The sequence below is a fragment of the Ischnura elegans genome, chromosome 9 (genome assembly GCF_921293095.1).
Source record: "Ischnura elegans chromosome 9, ioIscEleg1.1, whole genome shotgun sequence".
Classification (NCBI taxonomy): domain Eukaryota; kingdom Metazoa; phylum Arthropoda; class Insecta; order Odonata; family Coenagrionidae; genus Ischnura; species Ischnura elegans.
The window spans coordinates 104,969,782-104,995,177 of record NC_060254.1 but is presented as its reverse complement, the minus strand read 5'-3'; the positions used below and the strand labels follow the sequence as shown (position 1 = coordinate 104,995,177).

The 25,396-nt window shown below is 38.0% G+C and overlaps 1 long non-coding RNA gene across 1 annotated transcript; it reads left to right on the top strand.

Annotated features, from left to right (window-relative positions):
• Positions 1 to 19,553: 19,553 nt before the first annotated feature.
• LOC124165197 lies at positions 19,554 to 24,596 on the top strand. Its single transcript, XR_006866167.1, has 3 exons — positions 19,554 to 19,634; positions 21,116 to 21,186; positions 24,499 to 24,596. It is a non-coding gene; the product is annotated as an uncharacterized LOC124165197 (long non-coding RNA).
• The last annotated feature ends 800 nt before the right edge of the window (positions 24,597 to 25,396 follow it).

The window sequence follows — 25,396 nt, the reverse complement described above, 5'->3', positions numbered from 1 at the left end:
AAAGAAGGGTTCGTGTCTAATTATAGATTTTATATCAATCGCCTGGTTTAAAAGATTCACTTTCCAACATCCGTTGAGTACGGTGATCCCCGCAGCCAGCAGCCGTCTCCGGACTGCTGGACTGGCGGATGCAATTTTATCTCCCTTTTTTATTTTATCATAGGCGGTCGCTATTTATCTCTAAGCATCACGCCCGAAAGAATTCTATATATATCTGGGTAAATATTTCGGGGTATGTCGATGATCATTTTGTATAATTGGGTAGTTTCCTACATCAAAGAAAACGAAAGGCGTCGATTGCGATGCCTTACCCACCATTACTGTATTCATAATATACAAATTATTTGGAGTTAGAAATACCGGTTTAGACGAATGGCAAGGGTCAATTTTATCCTCATTTGAAAGAGGCCAGATTGGCGCCCATACGATGCCACTCCACGTAACGTCACAGTTTCTATACGAGTAGATAGGAGTTTTACAGCGTCTGAGGTTACAAATGCATGCATGAGGCACAGAGATCAGGGAAACATGTCTTAATAATCACCTTTTAAAACTGGCAAAGGTAGGACAGTTTTCCCCGTTTGATTAAGTATTAATAATCCTTATTTAAGCCAAGCGCCATCACCTAGCATGGTACTCTGCTACATGCTAGCATCCTGCGTCGTATCAGCGCTCAGAGCCTCGCCCAAAGGTCACCTCACTTGCGGCAGCGGGAACCAGAACGACGTCACACGGGAGTTTTCCCGGCATTCATGCTTACCCGTCGCGTTTTCGCGCGCTTGAAATTTTTCAATTTTCATTTAATCGCGAAAAATAGGTATCGTAATTTAAAAATCTAAAAGCGTGAAATACGTACTCCAGGAGTAATAATCTGAATAAAAAAACAATAGCAAACCACCCTATTTCTCATGGGAAGGACGTCGAAATTTGTGGAGTATATATGACAAGATTGTGTGAGGGTGCTTCCGTATAGTTGTTACCGTGGCTGTTCCCGTTATGCTTGAACTAACATCTCATATTAAAACGAATATTTAGGATGTGCTCTATAGAATCAACTGTATTAAGCACGTTACCACGCCTAATTCCGATGTAACTGCGATGTCAATGGTCATGCACACAATCATATCAAACTAGACAAATTGTTATACTTTCAACCCTACGGACACATTTCCAATGCATAATGCTACCTACATCTTTGAAAGTCATTACGCCATGCATTCCAACTTGTTTAACGTTCTTTTTGCCAAATTACTCGTCCAAATAACAACGCAAATGAACTTGCACCGACAGTGATACAGTCTGCGCATTTATTGTCTAATTTACACGAGAATTAAAGTCACTTACACCAATATTACTCTATCAGAATATCCACATGCATCAGCACTCATGAAATAAAGTGGTATTATTTTATTAGAACCAAATACTTCATAAAAAACGGCATTATAACATATCACCATTCCCAACCGGAATGAGCTTCCTTCACCTATAGCCCACTCGACTTCTATCCTATCGGAAAGCCGTCCTTTAGTCGATAGGAAGCCAGTCTGAAACGCACGGATTGCCTGGCCGCTAGCAAGTGACGTAGAATCCGCGTCAAGTCTCCCGATTCGCTCGGAAGGGGAGAGACTGAAACACCCCCCAGCAGTTTTTTTCTATCATCCGAAGCCCAGTGTTGAGTTGCGAGGGTGTGCTTGGAACGGGGCGAGCGCGAGTTTTCAAGTTTTCTGTTCTTCTGCATGGAAAGTGAAAGGAAATCAAAGAGGAAAAAGAATATGAAGACCAATTTCTGAGAAAAGAGGAAGCATATCTTTTGAGGGATGGTGGAAATGAAGTACTAGGAATAATGGTGAGTATATAAATCCGTTTTAAATGTGCTACATTATTAACAGTTTAAATATCTTTCGACACGTATTTTCATCCATGTAAAATCTTTAAAAATGTAATGAAGCTAATAAATAGACTATCAAATTATTTTAACCATTTTGGTCATTCCAAACCTGCTACAAAAGATGTAATTTACACGGTAGAAGGAGAAAATGCTTTAAAGTAAGTACCTCTCGATAATGTATCGGCTATGACTATAATATATTAATTTTTTGGAACCAAGCATTGAAAATAAGATGAATATAGAGAATAAACTGCACATTATCAGTTGGGTTCTAGGTTACACCATTTCCTTTTAAATTCTTGCTGACGCTAACCAAGAATAAATATTTCACCGAGTAGGTAATATAACGTGCATATCTTCATTTCGTGTCTAAATATTTTCAAAAGTAACCGCTGTGTCATCAAAACACGATACGAAAAGTATCACGTTGGTTAATTTTTCTCGCATTTCCGGAAAATGTGTTTCTCGATAAATTACAACCGAAGGAAAAACAACGGGAAGTTATTATCTTATAAAAGATATTCTAACTATTGAAATTACTATTACTAATTATTGCGTGAGTCACCGAAAATAAAGAATTTTAACTTGAAATTGTATCACTGCAATATCATTAAGCAGGGGAAGATTTTTGGTCGCTGTAATACAGCGATGACGTCTAGATTACCAAATTTAATCGTTACATATCTCCTATTTGCGTAAATATGCTTGTTGTGTGCAAAAAATATATACATGAAATACATTAAACCTGCGAATCATTTTTACAAGTATAAGACAAGAAGACTTTAAGAAGTATAAGACAATTTCATTTACATTTAATCTGGTATACTCCTCCACAGATGTCTTTAGGGTGTGTTCTTTCATTTTGACGAGGATATTCGAATCTGGTCATGATGCTGTGTTTTTGGAGGGCTGCCACTCCTCCACAATGCAGCGGCGGTGATTCCTACATCGACCAAACATCACGAGCACTGAAATGCCGAGTCCAACCCTGTACAAAATAAACTCCTCCATTGTGGGGAGGTCTACCCTCCAATGATGGTAAGGGAAGGATAGGTGTACCCTTCCTATAACTTTCAGCAACGGTACACGAAGGGTATTTTAGAACATTGGTGGGTAGGCCCTCTCCTTCCTGGAGTGTAAGGGAAGGGTTCTGCCAGCCTCAACGAAGGGTACAGGAAGGGTAGGACTAATATAAAAACTAAAAATCCATAAATTAACATGAAAATTTAAAAAAAAATCGCTAAGCAACTAAATTAAACTAATGGGGATGAATTATAACAGTGATTTCTAAAATTATAAGACAGAAAAAAATTGACCGAACATGGTCTTGAACCCAGAACCTACATATACGAGGATGAAAAACTAGTACCTTAACAACCTTGGCTATCGAAGAGTACTTAGGAAAGGCTTCTCAACGGATCATATACTACAAAATCTTAAGATGAGATTCGCACCCGAGTCTATGTGGAAGAAAGCTGTGACATTTATCAACCACACTCATTTCGTTTCAGAAAATAAGATCGGCATACAAATACCGAACATCACTCCCCCCATGTCCCATTGTCAGCCACACAAATAGGTTACATCCTAAAAATGTGAATGAAAGAACTTCTAACTGAGCTTTTTTCACACAATTATATAATCTATTGTGTACAGTGGCGTAACCAGGAATTTCGTTCCGGGGGGGGGGGGGGGGAGGTGTCCAAAATCGGGTGGGGAAATTTTTGAAAAACAGGATACTAAGTATTGGGTTTTCAACTAATTCCAACACTTTTCATGATCGAAAAAACTTCAATAGTTAAAGAAATATTTTTAAATTCATTATTTTTCAATATTTTGTTTTCTTTTACGAAGGAAAATGATTGTGTTTTTATATTTCGGGGGGCGGAGGGTACGATTCAAAGACTGCTTACGTTCTTGTACAGAACTCAATGCTCTTTAGCAGGTGAAAGTAGCTGAGGAGGCAATGTCGATATGTTTTCCTCAGTTATAAATGCTAAGTCCCAAGGAAGGATAGACGAAGGATTTTTCTATCCTTCCCTTCCCCTTAATAGTGGGTAGGGCGTGGGTTGTGCAAGGGTAATTACCCACCATGAAGGCTACTACCCTTCCTTTACCCTTCCTTAACCCACCATGGTGGAGTTTATTTTTATCAGGGAAGAGCACAGAAGGCACGTAAAAAATAGACATTTCACCCAGTCAGCGGCGGCGGAACACCAATGGAGTGGACCGACGCACAATATTAGCTTTGACGACGCCTCTCTTTTGTACAAAGAAGGCCGCTACTACCCGAGAATAATCAGGGAGGCAATTGAGATCGCCAAAACAACGAAGAACTTCAACCGTGAAGACGGCTACAATCTCGCCAGCGCGTGGAAAAGGGTCTTCAAAGATCCTGACCAATCAGGGCACACCTCCACAAAAAAGGCAGCAAACGGGGTGTTTATAAGATGAACAACTTTCTGCATCGTCAGTTCAGTGGACCTGAGGAAGCCAACTGGAACGTTGGCGAAATATTGTCCTACAAAATGGATAAACGCGGAAGAATACCCGAAAAAAGCACTAATTATCATCACAATCTCCACGGAAGCCTACTTGAAATCATCAGGTAGACTCATTAAGTGTAACTGTAGAAAGTTTTCTGCATAATGATGCTTCTAGAAGTTTATGACAACAAAATGTAATTTCATTAAAAATTCTTCAATACTAACATCTCCGCCTTGGGAAGAAGTTAAAATTTCTGAGGAGCATTACAAGATCAATTTTTCTCTACCACTCAGGCCACCGTATGACCCTTCCGGGGATGTACCCTGCACTGAAGTCAGGTCTCGTACTTGACATGTTACCCATTTCTTTTTAATTTCGAAGGGAATTTTAGTTCTTATACACCACTATTATTTAACATGAATGAGGACACATATATACCAAGACTGTTAATTGCCACGAAAAAAACATTTCGCTTAACCGGGATTCGAACCCAGATCCTCCCGTTTGCCGGTCAGTTATGTTACACAAGTTACGTATTACCAAGTAATTTTTTTTCTAGGCGAATCTTAGTCACAAGGAAAAAGAGATTCTCATATTCAAGTAAAAAGGTGGCTTTGTGGTATAATTAGTAGCATATTTGACCGGTCATCGGGGATATCCGGGTTCGAATCCCAGGTTAACCAAATGATTTTTTCATGCCGAATATCATACTTGGTGTATTTAACTATGCACTCGCGCGCGTGACTGCATACAAAGTTACTTGTGTGATGCAGTACTTTGTATGAGTAAGAGCACAAAACCTTTTGAATGTGACGCTGGAATATACTCTTTCACAAATTACTCTAACCACTGTACGGTAGATGATAATATTTAGTTTCCGTTCCATGCTTAACAACTTAATTTGATAGAATGATTAATGATTTTCAAACGCTCTACATAAAAGCATATACTTAATTCAACTTACAAATAAAATCCGAAGATTCAAACGCGATTGAGCGGAATTTTTCCATATTGAATGAAACACTTGCAATACGATTATAAGAAAAGTTATTGTGACCTAGATTTCAATGTAATAACAATATCTTCAACGTACAAATGGTGTGTGATTCATTCAATGTATCTTCTTGGGACTAAGCTATGTCTGATTACGAACTAATGAATTCGACTTTGCCAACATTTGGCCCGCTTTAATTTCGTAGGGGATAATTTATTTGTAAGGCCTTTACTAATTTCTTTGAAAAACTACGAGAAATATTCCTCCTTCCATTAATTATGTAAGAGATAAGGGGCATACGATCGAAATTTAGGGAAAAAGGTCCCGTCCTAAATAAAAGGAAAATTATGGTAAAGCTAGAGACTAAGCCGGTAGATTCCGTAGTGGTACACGTTAACGCATACCTCGACGGACTACTATAGGATGAAGAAGTTTAAGGCGTCTATGAAGATAGCAGTAATCAAACAGGTAAGGGGTGAAGAAAACCTTATAATTTTAGGTGATTAGAAGGAGAAGGCTTTGAGTGTCAATATTAACGGAGAAAAAAACTATGCTATGATTCGCTGACGGCATAGCAGTCATAGCCGAGACAGAGAAGAATATTAGCATGCAGAAAAAGAGAGGAGGCTAGGACAAACATTAAGCAAAGATATAAAAAACTATGAGATGTGAAAGCGTATTCTTACCTGGGAAGCCGAACTACGAACGATGGACGAAGCAAGACAGAAATGGTCAGTAGATTAACGCTGCCGAAGATGGCTTACTACAAAAAGGTGGATCTTCTTACATCTGATAATGCAAGCATAGATGTAAGGAAACAATACATCATATGCTACATAGGGAGTATGATTCTCTAAGGAAGTGAGGCTTGGACGTTGATAGCAGCAGAGAAATCAAAGAGTGGAAGCATTCGAAATGTGTTGCTACCGAAGAATGATGAAGATAAAATTGATCGAACGTGTAAGTAATGAAGGTGTGCCAAGAAAGTTGGAGAAAAAAATAAATCTTCTAAAAGCCTTAAGCAGAAGACGGGAATAGTTCCTTGTAACACATTATGAGACATGATGGCCTGATGAACACGATCATAGAAGGACAGGTGGGAGGGAAGAATGGCAAGGGACGGTCCCGAATGAGTTACATTGGACAGGTTATAAAGGATGCAAAAGGGAAGAAATATGTCACCATGAAGAGGCTAGCGGATAGGAGGAAGAATTGAGAGCTGCGTCAAATCAATCTTAGGATTGTTGACTAATAGTTATGATTTCATACCCATAATCCCTTGGTACCTAGAAGAGCAGAAATATTCAGAAGCTCCAACAACGTTAACTATTGCCCAAACGTAGCAGGATGGATTTTGTCAACACATTGGCATTAATATCTAAAATTGGAATAAGAGAGAGATTCTTCTGTGGGACAATATTGGATGTAATTTTTTATTCAACGTCCAAGAGACAGCGGAAGAAATTTATTCGAAGGTCACAATTGCTCATATCAATGACGAAACGGCGACACTGATTGAAAGATTGAACACTAATCCGACGTAAATATATCCGTGTGAAAAGGGTAGATATTATTGGACACTTAAATACGCCGATGTAATCTGCAATTAAGATTTTATTCGGTTATAAACAGTTTGATATTTAATCAGAATAAATAGCTTATATTCATATTTATCTAGAGGAATTTACATGATTTCTATGCTCAGATTTAATTTTTTAAATAACACGCGTAAATTTTCCAAGTTTTTTTATTTCTGCCGCGTAAAATATCCTCCTTGAACTATTGAAGGGGTGAAGTAAATAGAGGGCGTGAACAAACAAATTGGAAATCCGAAAATTATTACAGCCAAAACTGGCAGCGCACTAATATTTAGACAACGGATATTTATATGTGTATAAATTAACCCCGCTAAATCAACAAGGATCGAAACAATCAATTCTAATCCGTGGCAATAAAAATTCACGCAGAAAAAAAAATACCCGCATGAAAATTACCGGCCACCGCGACTCCATGTAGATAATTTCAGCGAAAATACTTTTACTAATTTGAAAATACGGCACTTTATTGTTTCTTAGAACAGTATACATATTTGCAATGAAATGAATTCTAATATATATATGCACAGCCGCATGCTTTTCCTCACAACAATGCCCTCAGAAGACGATAGCCTCACGTTGCTAGGAGTGCGTTAATATGCCTGTAATCCTTGTAAAAGGTACTCGTAGCAACAGTGCATACGCATAAAAACGCCAGTTTTTTGAGGAAACAGTTTTCAATATGGGTAATACCATACGTAAGTAACAAAACAACTTCTAAACTTTATTATATCGTGTAATACGCCCTTAAGAATATATATTTTTCCCATTTTTTGTTCAAATACATCCCACAGAGATAGCTGCTTAGCAACCAGGATCTGGTTCTCTCAAAAATAATTTTATGTCCAGGAAACTCGCATTTTCCTTGGTTTTCGGGTAAATTTACTCAAGGAAGAGATTGCTAGAGCCCCGTATGAAGGTGTTATTTCCCAGCCTCAATTTTCCTGGCGGAAATTTATCGTAGTCATGAATTATTTAATCGATTTCCTTTCCGGTAAGTCTCCAGCAATTCCGTTGCATTGTATTACTCCTTCAAAGTCAAAAACCGGACATGAAGATCATATTTATCATGAATCGAACATGTAATCGATGCATATAATGATTTTTTGTGGCGTTTGCTGGGAAATTTTTCTCCGGTCGATGAGATATCTAGATAAACACATTCCTTTGCAAACATCTTCCCAATAATTTCTATGTGAAGGCATATTAATGAACGACTTGCTAGAATAACGGATACAAATAGTTTTTTAAACTCACACTGACAATAAGCCATATTAGCCCCTCTTTAGGAAAACACTGAAGTAGTACTCTAGTAGTAGTATTTTAGAGCTATGGAATTTTTGTAAGTTAGTACGGAGTCGTAACTGGATTGATTCCCAAGTGAAGTAGATGGGTCCTTGGCATTGCAAGGGTGCAATAGAGCCTTGATAACCTCACTAGGTGTTACACATATAAGACACTTAGGGTCCCTAATGCCCAACTGTTCACTTAGATTCCCCATGAGGAACCCAGGTGAATGCTTCTTCTCCAATTCTTCTAATTATACAATCAAATTAAACGATCTTTCTCTATCCTGCATAGTCTACAAGTGTCATTAACTAATCCATTTTGATAGCAAAATCTATGGGGTGGGAATGAAATGGGCCCAAATTTATTTGTGATCAAGAAGGATTCCTCTCTATAATAGGCAGATGCCTAGGACGCAAAGAGGTGGAGGAATTGGCCGCCGAGGGCCCTATCCCGGAGGAGTTGGAGACTTCAGGGGCTGACGTGGCATTGCCGCAAACAGCGACGTCAGATGAAACTGCAGAGATGCCGATAGCCACGTCCCCATTGCCCCCGGAGGAGGGCCGCCCTTCACCAACCGCCTCTCCTCCTCCGGGAGAAGAAGGCCTAGTAGAAGACCCATGGGAAGACCTCAATGTTGAACAACAGGGCCCTGCCAGGGGGGTGGAAGACTTTCCAGGGCCCCACCTCCACCGTCCCTCAGTTGAAGAATTCATGCAACAGTATAACAACATAATTCTGGATATAGCGTCTATTACAAACGAAATTGACTGGATGGTGGGGGTTATAGAGAGACGGATTGAAGATCTTGTCCGCCAGGCCCTGGGACAGAGAGCGTCGCGGAACCATCCCGATGGGGACGGGAGGTTTTACCGCCATCAAGACCATCTGTGACCCGCGGCGAGGCCCAAAGTCCCACCTCAAGAGGTAAGTGAATGTATCCTATGATTGTATGCCTAGAAGTCTTGGTGTGGACATAAATTAGAGAGATTTCCACCTCGTGCAAATGCCAACAGGATTGAAATGGTAGACTCCCAGATGTTTTGATTCCTCTCAATGTAAAGGAGTGCCTCCCCCTGCGATCTGGATCCATTCCTGCCACCATTCAAACATGAGTGATATTCTGCCTCTGAACTTGCCTAATAGGATAGGAGAATCACGGATCGTTGGACTGCTTCCCTTTTTCTATGACTGGGAAGATTGCTCATTAACTGATTCTGGAAGTAACATTCATTTGGATGTACTTTATTTGCATTGAAAATTCAATTTCCATGGCACTTATCACTTTTAAAGAAGGAGAAGTAACAGGATTTTAATCAAATTAATTCATAATTAATTAAATTACATTTCTATTGCCACACTGATATTGAAGCTGAGGTTAACGACACTGTACATAGTTTCAGGCTGCTGCAAAGCTCCTTCAAGCACTCAGAGTAGTCTGTGCAAACTCACATTTGAATATAATTAGTTATGAATCAATGATGATAGCAATAGTATCAGCTACGAGACTACGTGCTCGTTTCCAGACTTTGCTCACATCGCATATACTTTGACTCCAATTTTGCTAGTTCCGTCACATCCTTGACCTTGGGTGCAATTAGCCTTGTATGCCAGCTATCCAAGTTTTACTGGTCTGGCCCTGATAGGAAAATTGGATGTGTGGTTTTCAACAAATTATTGAAAACAATAGTACCTTGCTGTGGGATAATCTATTCCCATGGTGGTATTGATATTGGCAAACACTGACCCCTATGTAATTATCACTTATGTCTCCCATAGTACATTTCTGAATACAAGAATTCTCCCCTATGAACACCCTTATTCTAAAAAATGTAAAGTTCTCTTGGAAAAACTTGTAATAATCTTGGATAATAGTGGTTATTACATTAAAAACACACAACGTTAGGTCTAGAATAACATTTTTTCTGTTATCTTAAGATGTCACACAGTTCTAATTTTCATCAATAAATGAGGTTTATCTACAATTATATGCCTTCACTATTTCAGGGCCAGAACATCAAGGCCAACTCCCTGGCATGTCGGCGGCCAACCACCCAGAGGTATATGACATTTTCAAGGTTTTCCATTGGAATTGCTGTACCTTAATTCCTAGAATAAGTATCGATCCCTCACTCTTAGATTCTAACAAGATTGAAATACTTTCCACCATTCTAATCATTCCACTGCAATTCAATTGAGAATTAAACTCAATACTCAATTGAGCATCCCCTATTCCAGTGGCGCAGCGTGGGGGATAAAACCCCTCCAGAGCTCAGAGAAATTTTTAAGTTTAATCCATTTTACTGAATGGATTTGTATTACTTATAGAATAGTATTAGGATTAATCACATATCCCTCAGAAAACCATAATGGTCGCCATTTTACACCATTAATCTTAAGGCGGTTATGCAATACCCCCACACCCCAAAGTATTATAGTTGTGCCTAAACCCACCCCCCAGCCTTTGTCCTTAGCTGCGCCCCTGCCCTATTCCTCCTATAAAAGGTAAGAAGGGATTTTATAAATCTAGCTAACCATCTTCTACATATATTTAGAAGTGGATGTCTATTTGTCTGTCTGCTATGCGCATTACCATGGCTGCACAGATTGCTACCCAAGTTAGTACACAAGTACTTCTCATCCTACCAAAACGCCTTAGTTCCTCTTCTTGTTGTATCCCACCTGTCCTTTTTCTTGTTGTTTTTGCATTAGCTTGTTTTATGTCACATGTACGACATCATGCAATTTCTGTGGCTGGTCATCCTGCCGCGTAGGCACACCTCTTGACACGCCCTAAGTGAAAACATAACACAAAGGATACTATAATAAACCCATTTAAATGCACTCGGCGCAAACCTTTTAGCTGAGTTATGCGTTCACAAGACATTTTTTGCCTACTCATGTACGTAAATGCATTACAATCAACATTGTGGAGTGGGATAAAAGCAGATCCCATAAGGGGAGGGTCGGGCTTAATTACGGTGCAGTGGCCCTAAGGTCTCCCTAAGCTGGGTCTCTGGCAGGGCCAGAATGCATACGACCACAGCTATCTCACCAGTCACCTTCCTTCCCCCATGTCAGGTCGTTTGCGTATGAAAATGCTCGTCGATTCAACCCGACGTTTGGCATCAAAGGAAATAGGGATGGGTGAACACAAGGAAACTAGCGAACACAACTATATAAAGCCTGTAGATCCAGACTTTGAGACTTTGAGGCTTGTATGCTTTATAATCTGCAAACACCCTAAAATCCATCAAATCCCCAAAATTGGAGCACTCAAATATTGTAATGCGGAATTGATTGGATTCGGAAAAGAACAAGAATGCTTGTGGATAGCACTCTTATCTTTGTTACGGTCAAAATATAAATGACTTGTACATCAATACCAGGGCCCACTCAAGGGAAAACACAGAGCAAACTGCTGTTGTGTTGCCCTACTAAGGGGGGTTTGGTATGGAATACCCCTCAATTACGTATACCAATTAAGTGGTCCGGGGAAAGGGGTACAGCTAGGAATTAAGGACAGGGGAATTTTAGAGGGGACAATCAATGCTGTGGGATCTGAATGGTATGGAATGCCTGCCATTGTAAGCCGGTGGTGCTGGGACCTCCCCCAGAAAATTTTAAGATATGTAAATGGTTCAAAATGGTGAGGTTTACAGCTTTCTCAGGGATATTCTATCGATCCTTACACTTTTCCATAATTAATATCAATGCAATTAAGTAAGTAAAATGAAATGAATTAAAAAATTTCTCTGAATTCGGGGCGGAAGGGGTCTATCCTCCAAAGCCTGACCCCTCCCTGGGGCCGTATTCTGTAACTCCAAACCGATCGGTGCGGCACCGATTCGTCGGGTGCGACGTCACACCGACTCCCGGTAAGAAGTCGTGCGATTCTGTACGAACCCGGTCGGTGCGGCACCGACGAGAGGACGGGAGATCGTCGGTAGCCGTACCGACAGCAAAAAGGTGTCGGTACGGCCACCGACTAGTGGGTTTCATGAACTCCCCGGTGCGCATTGTACGTTTTATTTTGTTTTTACCTCATCAACAAATAAATAATGAGGTTTTCTGCAATGTTATCTTTTTCTGCCCCTTCGAATACGCCTCTATAATTCACTCTGTCATCATCTATATTGATTACCTTGACAGAAATATAAGATAATGGTTAATAAAAATGAGGTTTGCTAACATATAATGTCTTTCTCTCATTTGTGTTACCACTTTCACTCGCTTGTAATAGGCTTTATTTCTCTCTATCATGACTTATTTGCTCCTTTGACATATAAAAGATATATTGTTATAAAATATGAGTTTTGCCGCAATGTTATCACTTTATATCACTCTGAATAGGCGACTGTTATTTCACTCCATCATCAATTTGGCGTTTCTCTCGGCATAGAAATAAGATCTTTTTATTTAAGTATGAAGTTTGCCACAACGGTATCAGTTTCTTTCATTTGTAACGGGCAACTATATTTCATTTCATCGTCAGCCATTGATTCCCTTGACGATAAAAGAAGATATTTGTTAATAAGTATGAGGTTTACCGCAATATTATCATTTTCTCTCACTTGGAATGCGCAACTTATACATATGTATTTCACCCAATCACAATTTATTTACTTCCTCGTCATTACACTTCTTTTAATTACACCCAGCTCCATATTTTTATAACAATTTCCTAACTTGTTCCTCTAATATGACATTTACATTTGAATCCTACGTTCACGTTCCATGGTATGCTATTTTCGCCTGCTACGGTGCCAATGGCATAACCTTCCGTTGATAACATTTATACGGAACTTACTTAATGACAACTATATTACCAAATCATGAATAAATAGCATTATACGGAACCAATATTTACAAAAAGAAACTATACGATCTCAAGGATAGTTTCAATAATTCATTCCAGCAACAACAATCTCCATCACATACAAACTTTATTGTGATGTTGTAATATTGTTTCCTTCGATTCTGTAGGTACAGCATTACTACCACACATTATATAAGCATTGTTAACAACTTGTCCAATATCGTTTATCTTAATTTAGCAATTAATCGTAATTTCCGCAAATAAAAAGATTGAGAATGACGACAACAAACTGTGCCAATGAGTCTTCTCTTGTTTTTACCCTTCTTTCATTGGTGGAGACACGTGAAACTTCGGATATAGTCGGATTTTCCCTGTTTGGGAAGGAGAGGGAACCGTACCGACTGGTTTGAAACCGACGACCTTACAGAATCGCTGAAAGTGTCGTCGTCGGTGCGGAATCCGTTGTCGGTACGGTTTGATGTCCAGTCGGTGGGCTTGAAAGGGAAACCGACCGGTGCGGCACCGACGAAATACAGAATACGGCCCCTGAGCCATTGTGTAGCATCACCTCTTTTGTGTATAATGCAGTGTACATTTTTTGTTAAAAAGAAATACCAGAGAGCATTTCCGGAGGTAATAAGAACATTTTAATCCAAATAGTTTAATAGACTTATATTTTTCAAGAACCAACATAATATGAGTGGCAGTGATATATTTTTATTATATACATGGATAATAGCCATGAAACTTTAAGAGTTTCTTTTCACAAAGTCTACCTTTCCTTCCGCAAAAATAAAAATAAATTTACACCATGAGATAGAATAAAAAATAAAAAATTTTAAAATTGGAAAACAATATAATTTTGCTGTTTGGGCGTTTGGTTGCCCCCTAGCTACGCCACCCTGGGTAGTTGCCTGGGAAGCCCAGGGTGACGTAGGTCCTGGTAAATGCCACTGTTTAATCTTGTCACTAAAATCTAGGAGAGCAAGTTACATGCAACCATTCCCTGTGAGCGTTATAAAACATACTAGTATATATTAGCATATTAGTGCATTGAAGTTTTTGAAGTGAACTTTATTTAAATATTTCCCTGAGATTTTAATACCTCATCTTTAGATACATATATTTGCCGGCCTCGGTGGCGGCGGGCTAACGTCTTCGCCTGCCAAACAAGAGGTCGCGGGTTCGAGTCCCGCCTGGGTAGGTTACCCCGGTCCAGGGCATGGTTGTTTGTGTACGTTTACTGTTACATACGTTGAACACCCCGGTGTAAAATGGCCAATGAGAGCTGTATCCGGTGGTTATAGAATAAAATAAAATTAAAATAAAAAATAAAATATTTGTAAAACCTGTAATGTGACATTCAAAAAGACATTCCAGCCCTCATACTAAGACATAGTTTAGGGATAAGAAATGAATAGTTTGAAGTTCAAGATGATTGTGAGTTTTGAAATCTGACCCAAATAAAGTGCTCATAATAAAAAATATCTGCTTAGAGTTCCCATCAAGAGTAATCGTGAATGGTCTAGTTGGATAATACATGAGGGGAGCCAAAAATAACGGGAATTGTGCAGTAACTTTTTCATTAATCAATATTTTCTCTATAAATTTTTATCACCTTCCAAGTAATCCTCATTGACTGCAACACATTCATTCATCTAATCGTTACTTCGACACTTCCAAACAATTTTTTAATTCACTTCAATCAATGTTCTTTCGGCCTTTCACCGATTTTTGTTTTACTTCACCTACCGTCCCAAAACCTTTTCCGTTAATATCCCTTTTCAGTCTAGGAAGTAGAGAGAGTAACAGGTGGCAATATCTGGTGAAAAGTGGGGGTGAACGATTGGCGTGATGCCTTTTTTTGTCAAAAACCACTTCATGGACATTGCAGTGTGGGCGGCTACATTGTCATGGTGGAAGAACCAATCACCTGTGTGCCAAAGATCAGCCCTTTTTCTCCGGATAGTTTCCCTTAACCTCTGCAAAATACCTATAAAGTTCTTCTATGGTTCGGCAACGATCTTCTTGAATGAGGGAGTGGATTTTTGCAACATTGCCGTCCGTTCTTGATGTTGACGGGTGCCCTTAATGAGGATGGTCATCAATCGACATCTGTCCATTGTTGAGATGCGAAAACCAGTCGTAGACACGTGCTTTACTTAGATTACTATTCCCAAAAGCAGTTTTAAGCATCGCTAGAGTTTCTGCGGGAGTTTTCCCCTACAAAAAAAATAAATAAAATAAACTTCACTGCCGCATGTCCACCCCGCCAGTCAGCCATCACACCTTTTCGCTCTATCGGAAAAAGTTGATTAACCAAAAAAATCCCAAAGACAAACAGATGCACTCAGAGGCGACCAGGATTCTCACACTGACTCAGAAAATATCACTGCTTGGAACCCTTTACGGGAAAAGCAGATCCCTCTCTCAACCGTTAGGTCCCCTCTCGTAATGTAAACATGTACTAATATGAGGAACACTAACAGGGAATTTCATGCTGTTTTGTTTAACTTGATTTGAATGCAGAAAAAATAACTCCAAATATTGGTATTAACATATAGTATAGTTTTTTATGTGCTTTAAAATAACACTGATAATATCTGCAGGGAAATTATTCATTGCAAAGAGTCATTTCTTCAGAAAGCGGCCTCTCTGTAGCACTGCCTGTATTTCACGCCGTGAACGGCGCACTGCTGGGCCACATTGAAATGGGTGTCGTGGTGACCAAGGCGACCGTTAACGGTGCCATCCCGTCAACTGAGCGATTCGATTCATTAAAAGACATCCATACACACAGATAGTTATTTGAAGGCACAAAGAGCTAGCATTTGGGGAAGGGAAGGTAGGAACAGAAAGGACAGGAGGAGAGGGGTTCTCCTTATAAGCGGTCGGATATTCGGATCTCCACTGAGCTTCAATGCAAAAAGAAAGCATTTTGACATTGGCCAAATCTAACATCTATTTCTTCGGGTGAGAAAGCCTCATTCTACATGTTTTAGGATTGATAAATGGGAAATAATTTTTCCCGTTTCTATGAATCCAATTATTTTGAGTTACATGTAAATATTTCACTGCCTTTCCTGGCCGACTGGCAACAGCTGTAATCAAAACTAAGCAATTTTTTTGTATCTAGCTGCATGTCCTACCTTCCCTCAACACCTGGGTGAGGGGTATCGAAAGGGAACCCACGACATGAAATATTTTGGCCAATTTGTAAGTTATACAGTACTACGGTAATACCGTAATTACCCAGCACTCAGTTTGAAAACACCATTATGAGAGGTTGTGTTTTGCGGTTGGACTGTTATTTATCGTGGTTCCAGCTTTAAATATCGAACGATGGAAACGAATTTTAAAATTCCAAAAGCTAGTGCTACTGCTCATACCAGGGTAAGTGAATTCAACTCAGAAGGATTTTTTGTGAAAGACAGAGCACATTTTACTGTGCTAAGTTTGCAATTAAAGAATTTGAACACACAGTCACTCAGTCAAAGAAAGCGAAGGAGGAACTTGTTGTCGCTACTGCTGAAGCATTTTTAAAGGCTTTATTTAGTGTAGAGAAACTTGACAATCCAAACATTCTGGAATGGCTCTCCAAGTATAGACATATATTAGGGAGTGGGGATTTGCCATTAGCTGATCGTATATGCCAATACTACATACTTGACCATTTCCTTCATTTAGTTTTATCAGAAATTTTGTACAATCGAAATTGTGTTAAATGTTATGTAAAATGCTTAATAAAAGTATTAGTATTCATGAAACGTGTTCCATAAAATAAGTGGCTATAAATGTGGAAAAATTGTAGCATTATAAAACACTGCCAAGATTTTCTATAACACAAAAATCACATGGTTTAAAAATGATTTTTAGCAAAAAATAAAACGTCTTCCACGGACCTCTATTTATAGGCCATTTGGCATAAGCAATTTTTCATACTAATTATAAAAAATTCCAGGAGCAATAATATAAGTTTTAATGAGGGCCCAGTGAGAAATGGGTGGTGGAATCCAGGTTGATTTCAAGTGGATTTGTGGTGATTAGCATAAAATGTTAAACAGAATTTCTAATTTGTGGAACTTAACTCTCTGGTGACATTGCGTCATTTATCATCCTGAAACCACGCTAGTTATGTGAAAATGTATCGCACATTCTATTTTTATATAATTCGTGGAAAGGCAGCCATGAGAGCACATGAAAAATCATAGACACATATATAGAAGGTTTAGATATAGAGTGGTTGAGGTTTTAATGGTTTTAGGACAGCACCTACTGCTGTTTTAATTTTTCCACCAAATTTCCACGTGGGTTCCACGTTGATTCCACGACCAAAAACAAGTGGTATCCACGTTACATCTCCACGTGGGTTCCACGTGGATTCCACCACCCATTTCTCACTGGGGGTAGATCATCCATAGTTCAATTTAAGCTGATTTCTAAATAATATCATGTAAATTGATTTTCCAGCCATAACACGTGACTGGAACGAGTCCACTGCATAATTTGGGGAATGACCCCTGCCCCCAGCCTCTGGCAGATCGTCAAAATGGTATGTGATCTGTTTTTGTTATCATTTTTCTAGGTACACTTTTTTTGTAAATCGGTCTCATTTCATGAAAAAAACAAATACATACACATTCAAAATCATACACCTTTATGGTAGACAAATTCCTCCAGAAACTGATTAATGCTATGATAGCTTTTGTTTACGGGAAAGAGTTTCTAGTTAGAGGTTTTGTAACTCTGAATAACTTAATGACCACCATGCCCCCCTTCTTAGCTTACCCGCCGTGGCCAGCTTTCTTCCTCTAATAACTCATTGTATATATAAGGCCATGCTCTTCCTGTATCCTTTATTAATAAATTTTGCATTTTAAATATTTTTAAATATAGATTTTGTGAATATGGATCCAAGATTTTTATTCAAATTGGTGAAAGATTCATTTTGTATTTGAATTTCTTAAAATTGTGGATTTGACCAATCACCCATTTTTACCTTTTTTGAGATGATAGAAGATGTCGTATCACAACAATTTCATAGATTGCAGGGCAGATTGTTAATGATTTTTTTTTATTTACTGCAACAAATTACTTGCAACCATGCCCTGTGAGCGTTAGAAAATATATTAGTACACTCAAATTTTTAATGAGAACTTAATTTAAACAATAGCCAAAACATTTCAATATTTCATCTTTAAATATATGTATGTTTGTCAAACCTGTGATTTAACATTAAAAAGACATTTCAGCCAAGATATGTACTAAGAAACTTTTGGGACAAGTAATGAATGATTTTGAATTTCGAGATGATAATGAATTTTGAAATCTGAACAAAAAAAAGATACTCGTATAAAAATATTTCTGCATACCTTGAGAACCTATCAAAAGTAATTGTACATGGTCTAGTTGGATAATAGTGTAAATATGTACTAAATATGCAGGGGCAGATCCAGGATTTCTCTCTGGGTGGCACAAGAAAAGGATTTTGATCTGGGGGGGCATTAGGCTACCTCGTAATACAAAATGAATGCAATGATAATGGGACATTATTAAAAATCTTGTATATTTTTTAAGGGTCTAAGGGTGCACATGCCCCTGTGCTCCCCCATCCCCCCTCCTAAATCCGCCAATGCTAATATGAGAAACACTAACAGGGAAATACATACATGCTGTTTTGCTTGGAGTAACATTTTATTTCAATGCAGTAAAAAAACCCAGTTATTGTTATTAACAAAGTACATATATTTTTTATGTGCTTTAAAATAACACTGATAATATCTGCAAGGAAATTTGTGATTGCATCACTATTGATTTTAATTTATGTAAATTTGAAATAAAAAAATAATGATTTAAAATGAATTGAAATGAAAAACAACAACACAAATGATTTGGAAAAAAAAAATTTCAAAGCATTAAAAAAATTGTAGTATGCACAAAATATATCATTGAAAAAACTACTGACAATATAACCACCTCGCTACGTATTCCTACAGTGAGGATGATCATAAATGAGTGATTCGGCTTAATTGCTAAGGAGTGGCCCTGAGGACTCGCTAAGCTGGGTCTCAGGCCGGGCCTGAATGCATCCAACAATGGCTGGTGGGGAGTGTGGGGGTGTGGAATATAATAATTAACTTTGAAATTTATATCCTCACCCTCTTGAGATTGAATTGAATCTTACGAGATTGAATCATACTATATTAAATTATTATTTTTTTTACTCAAGACGGTGTTAATTATGCTGTTGAATGGGACATGATTGACATCAAGGAACTGGTCAATATTGGTATTCTGACTGTAAAATTCGTCAATTTCGGTATAGGAGGGTGTCCTGGCGGTCCAACACAGGCCAGATTAAGGGCCAATGGCATATACAATTTATCATACTATTATACATGCAAGGAGCATGAACATACGTAATAATAAGGGTAGATCATATGTTAGCTGGCTCCTAATGAATATCATTTAAATTGTTTTTCAGCCATAACTGCTGACTATGCGTCTAAACGCGACATTCGGGGAATGACACCTGCCCCTGGCCTTCAACAGATCATCAAAATGGTATGGGATCTGTTTTTATAAATCCTTTTTCTAGATATACATTTTTTATATATTAGCCTCACTACCAACCATAAACAAACACGTACACATTCAAAATCATACACTTCTGTGGTAGACAAATATTCCTCCAGAAACTGATTTGTGCTATGATGGCTCAAAAAAAGCATGCGTAATAATTGAGCAATAAGTAATATACGTAATAATAAGGTAGAAAAACCAAAGTGCAATTTAAGTTGGATTCTAAATAATATCATGTAAATTGATTTCACAGCCATAACACCTGACTATGTGTGAAATTTGGGGAACTTTTGGGACAAGGAATGAATGATTTTCAATTTTGAGATGAAAATTAACTTTGAAATCTGAACAAAAAAATGATACTTGTAATAAAAATTTCTACATACTTTGAATGCATACCAATAATTATTGTGCATGGTATAGCTGGATAATAGTATTAATCAGTGACGTTACTAGGAATATGCTTTGGGAGTGCGGGGGGAATGGGTGAGATGGCGTGGGGTGGCAACCCCCCTCCCTGGCAACTGGGCAAATTTTCAAAATCGTACATGCCTAGGAATACATTTAACATCATTTAGGCACTAAAGATTTAACTTTAAGTAGTTGCAGTTATTCCATGTCAATGCTGGGTAATAGTTTTAAATATTTTCTTTTTAATTGCTCTGAGTCTTAGTGGTTTGAGCATGGGGAGGGGGATGAGGGGGTGTATTCGTCCCAAAGCGCCAGAGAAATAAAAATATTATTTAAAACCATTGTCTAGTTTGGACACATAACAACTGCATCCGCTCAAAGCTAAATTGAAATTGCCAAAATGACGTAAAATGCATTTTCAGGCATTTTATTTTATTTTTTAATTTTCCTTAACTTCCCATTTTCTGGGGGTTATCCCCCACTACCCAACCTCATCCCCCCTCTCAAAGCCCCCCAATTCCCCTAAAAGCATATTCCTAGTTATTCCACTTCTGAGTCTTATTAGGGTATCTATTCGCTCATAGTTGCACCACTGGTGTAAATGCTAATATGAGAAATACTAACAGGGAAATACATGCTGTTTTGTTTGGAGTAACATCTAAATTGAACACAGTAAAAATAACCCAAAATTAGTTGATAACAAAGTATAGGTTTTTTGGCTTACTTTATGATCATACTGATAGTTTTGGCTGGGAATTTCATGATTACATTTACGTCATTTTCAATTTTGCGCAAAGTTGAAATAAAAAACGATGAGATGAAAACAACTACTGACATATGATTTCATGCACAAAGGATTCCCTCAAGGCATGCGTTAATTGCCAAGAGTACGTATTAATTTCAGTTAAGGTCAATTGTGCATGAAATTTATCGCACTAATAATAAATAATATAAGGACAATAACATACATATTGAAAAGGATACAACATCCCAAATATATTTCAAGGTGGTTACTAATGAATAGCATTTAAATTGTTTTTCACCCATAACAGCTGACGACGTGTCCCACCGCAACATTTGGGGAATGACACCTGCCCCAGGCCTCTAGCAGATCATCAAAATGGTATGAGATCCGTTTTTGCTATCATATTTCTACATATACGTATGTACATAAAATTCTAGATATAGAGAAGAAACCCTGCTACTTAGCCTGTTTTGTCAATTAATAGAGATAAATTAAGCATCCAAGGTTATATTGACCAAGTTTAAAGTTTATCGAAAGAACTTATGATTTCATGATGAGTGGGAATGAACAACAAATGTAGAGAGTATGCAACCCGCGTGCCACCCAAATTGTCTGGCTGGGGTGCCTGGCGCTCACTCTCGGTGCGATATCTCGGAATCCAAAGGGCAGAAATGAAAGAAATTTGAGGTGATACTCTGCGAGTGTCTAATGAGTAAACACCCAAATGTCCGAAAAACACCCAAACTAGGTACACTACTTTGACACTAGGTAAATTATTGTTTAACTCTATTGGTGAATATTGTAATGATGATAAAGGTGGAGTGTATGAAATGATTTGTGACGATTGTGAAACCAAATATATTCGCCAGACTGGGAGGAGTTTTAAAACGAGAATGAGAGAACATAGACGATGTTTTTTGAATAACGACGACTCATCAGGAATTGCAAGACATTTGAATGACCAACACCACTGGTGCAATTTAGATGCAAAAATTTTACATGTACATGACAAGGGGTGGAAACTGTATTTCTTAGAACAGATTGAAATAGTTAATTGCTCTGCTAATTTAAATTATCTATTGACCATATGTTCCCATTCCACTCAACGCTACCTCTTACCAATCGCCCATTGATGTCATCATTAACCTTGGAATGAACACATCCCAATAACCCTCCCCCCTCCTGAAAAACTCTACCACCATAAAAAGGCTGTCATCCAAGGCTATGTACCTTGATAATGGCACGAGTTGTCGAAACCATGGTGGGTTTAAATAAAAGTGTGTGGAAACAGACAAGTGGTTTTACTAAGCTGAAAAATACCAAAATTTCAAAACTTTGAGTGCGATGCGGCATGTTTTCCTGGTATCCAATTGAAAATATAATTTTCATGATTTGTTTTCTCACCAAATGGGATAAAACTGGGGGGGGGGGGGGGGGCATCCCAAAATAAATTCGAAAACTTTTAAAATAAGGACCACCCTAAAGTGCATGAAAGCATCCAAGTGCAACCTGCTGTTGCATGACTGTTGAATACTCATCCCTTGCCTCACGCAATTGCGTTAACTCACAAGGGATTATGTAGATGTATATTTAAATTTTCCAAAATATGCTTGTTAGAAGGAAATGTTTTAGAATTTATATTAACCTTCCAATGATGTGTAACTAATCACGTACGTTAAGTGTCCAATGGACCAAGCTCACCTGGTTACACTAGGAAGAGTTTAAATTTACCATAAACAAGGAAGCAATACCTATGTCAAAAAAAAACATTTCCTGGATATAGACAGTTACTTATACCAATTATAAGTGGTATAAGTAACTGTCTATATAACTTATAAGTGGTATAAGTAACTGTCTATATCCAGGAAATAATGGAATACCACATAGTTAACCAAGAGTTAGTGAATTTTGTTCGTGAAAAAAAACATTTTTCTTATGCCATTTTTTCAAACGAAGTTATGGAAGCTCACATAAGAGGAATATTTTTTTTGTGTTATAAACTGAAATAAAGAGTTTTTTGATTCTACTTGAAGCTATTTCACCTAGTGATGCCTCAAGCTATCCATTTCAAAGTCTCTATTATTCACGTTGGCTTACCAAAGTTTCCTGATTTGGGGTTTGAAACCGTGGGTGGACTTGGTGCTTTCTTTAACAAAAGGGAGAGATCAAGGGGCTGGATACTTACGGCATTCATTCGCCTGTGTTGGAAATTCTCCATTGAATATTTCTGGCTTTCATCTCCTGGGTCAAGAAACGTACTGTCGGATATTTATGGCATCAGTAGCAAAATGGTAAAAGGAATACATAATAAATGCAACTGAGAAATTTATGGAGTACATGGAAAGGCATACGATAGGGAAACTGTGGATTGCTGAAGAAATCATTAAAATAATTTAAGAGCAAAAGATGGATGGGTAGATGAGAAAAGACAGCAGAAGGTTTGAGTAGATTAATGATACATGGCACAGAAAAAAAGGAGGCTGAAGTATATTTAGGGGAAGAGGCAATTTGGTGAAAGGGGAAGCTTGGAGAGGGAAGAAGAGGTAGGGGAATCATAAGCCAGTCTGTGTCACTATCTGGTATTAAAGGAGGACTGGCTATGCTGCGAATTAGGTTTAAGAATGAAGCAATTTGTCCAAATAATAGAATGATGCAGAATAAGTGGAAAGAATACATTGATGAACTGTATGACACATGGAATAGTCCAGCAAGGTTGATCCTAAAGGGAGAAAGTGCCAGGGGCAGTTTAGTGTGACTGGGGGCCCTCGGCTAGGGTCCACTATGGGGCCCTCCTCCTGGAGGATTCAGGGGTCCCACTCCAGAAAATTTTAGGAAATTGTATGTCCATGCTATTCTGGCTCTTAAAAATAAGATGAACATTAATGAAAAATAGCAATTTCATAAGGAAAGTAGCTCTAGCAAAGTGAGAATTCCACTGCTTGTAAAAATTAAAACTTTATTGTGGTACTATCATCTACTATTAAGAATATTTTTTCCTTAAAGCTGCACTGAAATATAAAAGAAACCTATACATATAATAATCCTTCAAATACCCTTTTCCAAAAAGATGGAAAGGCATAGGATAAGGAAACTGTGGATTGCTGAAGAAATCATTAAGAATATTTAAGAGCAAAGGAAGGATGGGTAGATAAGGAAAGACAGGAGTAGGTTTCGGTAGATTAATAAGGAATTTATTGAGAAATTGTGTCATTATCTGGTATAGGAAATGTGTAGGAAATTCTACATTGAATACATATTTCTGGCTTTCATCTCCTGGGTAAAGAAACGTACTGTCGGATATTTATGGCATCAGTAGAAAATTGGTAAAAGGAATAATAAATACACACAACAAGGAAACAAAGTAAGTAGCACTAAAAGTGAAAATTCCCCTGCTAATAAAAATTAAAACCTTACTATGGTTTTATTATCTATTAAGAGTATAATTTCCTTTAAAATGCACTCAAATCTAAACTAAACCTCTAAAATAACCTTTTGAATAACCCTTTCAAAAAAGCGTCACGTTCTCTTTTATCTTCTGGCACCTTAATTTGTTTTTTATATAATTTTTGTCATTATTTCATAAATAAAGCAACTAATGAACACCTAGAATTTTGTAATTGCAAAAAAATCTTATGTTTAAGTAATCTGAGTTTTCTATAACGCCATTCATGTACGCTTCACAATTAATAGACTCGAGCATTGTGATGGGCCCATAAGCTATGGGGCCATTGGCTGTCACCGATCAGCCGACCCGGCCATACCACCCCTTGATAGTGTGGTGGATGAGGATGTTGGACCATGGAATGTAAACATATTGAAGCAAAGAAGTCTTTTGAGAAATGAGGATAAGCAAAGGGGTGAGTGTGAAAATTAAATAAAACAGACAAATTTCAGAATCAAAGTCCAAGGTTAAACTTTATTTTATATTATGAAAATAATTTGTATAGAGTAATACGCATGATATAATCTTAGCTCACTTTCAAGGCTCTCCCTTCTCTCTACTCTAAGATCATAGCGAGATCTTTTTGACTCTCTTTTGTTTTTTGATATGTATTTGTTAATCCTTTTTTGTTAATTACCATTGACACAATTTTTGGTTGCAAATAATCTGTTTAGTAGAAGTACTATTGTAAAACTTCAATTTAATTTTTTTTCCATTTGTTCAGGTACATTCAAATTCAAGGGCGTACCCAGAATCATTACTAGGGGGGGACAAGCCGTGTTCTAGGGGAAGGGGGTGCAAGCCAAGGTCTGAGGGGGGAGCAGCAATAGGATTTAAGATACTATTTCCTTGAAAAAATAGCTTTATTTTAGTTACACATCTTAAACTAATATATATCATTTTTCGTGGGTTTAAAGAAAATATGTTGAATGCTTTTGTTTCAGTTCAGCACTGATTTTGCTCAAAGACTTCTGCGACTCTTGTTTCTAAGTGGAAGGGGGGGGGGGGGGGAGCTGCCCCACCCTGCCCTTTGCTGGGTACGCTTGTGTTCAAATCGTATTAGTCATAGAAAGTGAGAAAATCTTATTTCTCCATTTCATTTTCTCGTAGAATGACAGAAACTCAGAGGAATGATCCATTTACGCC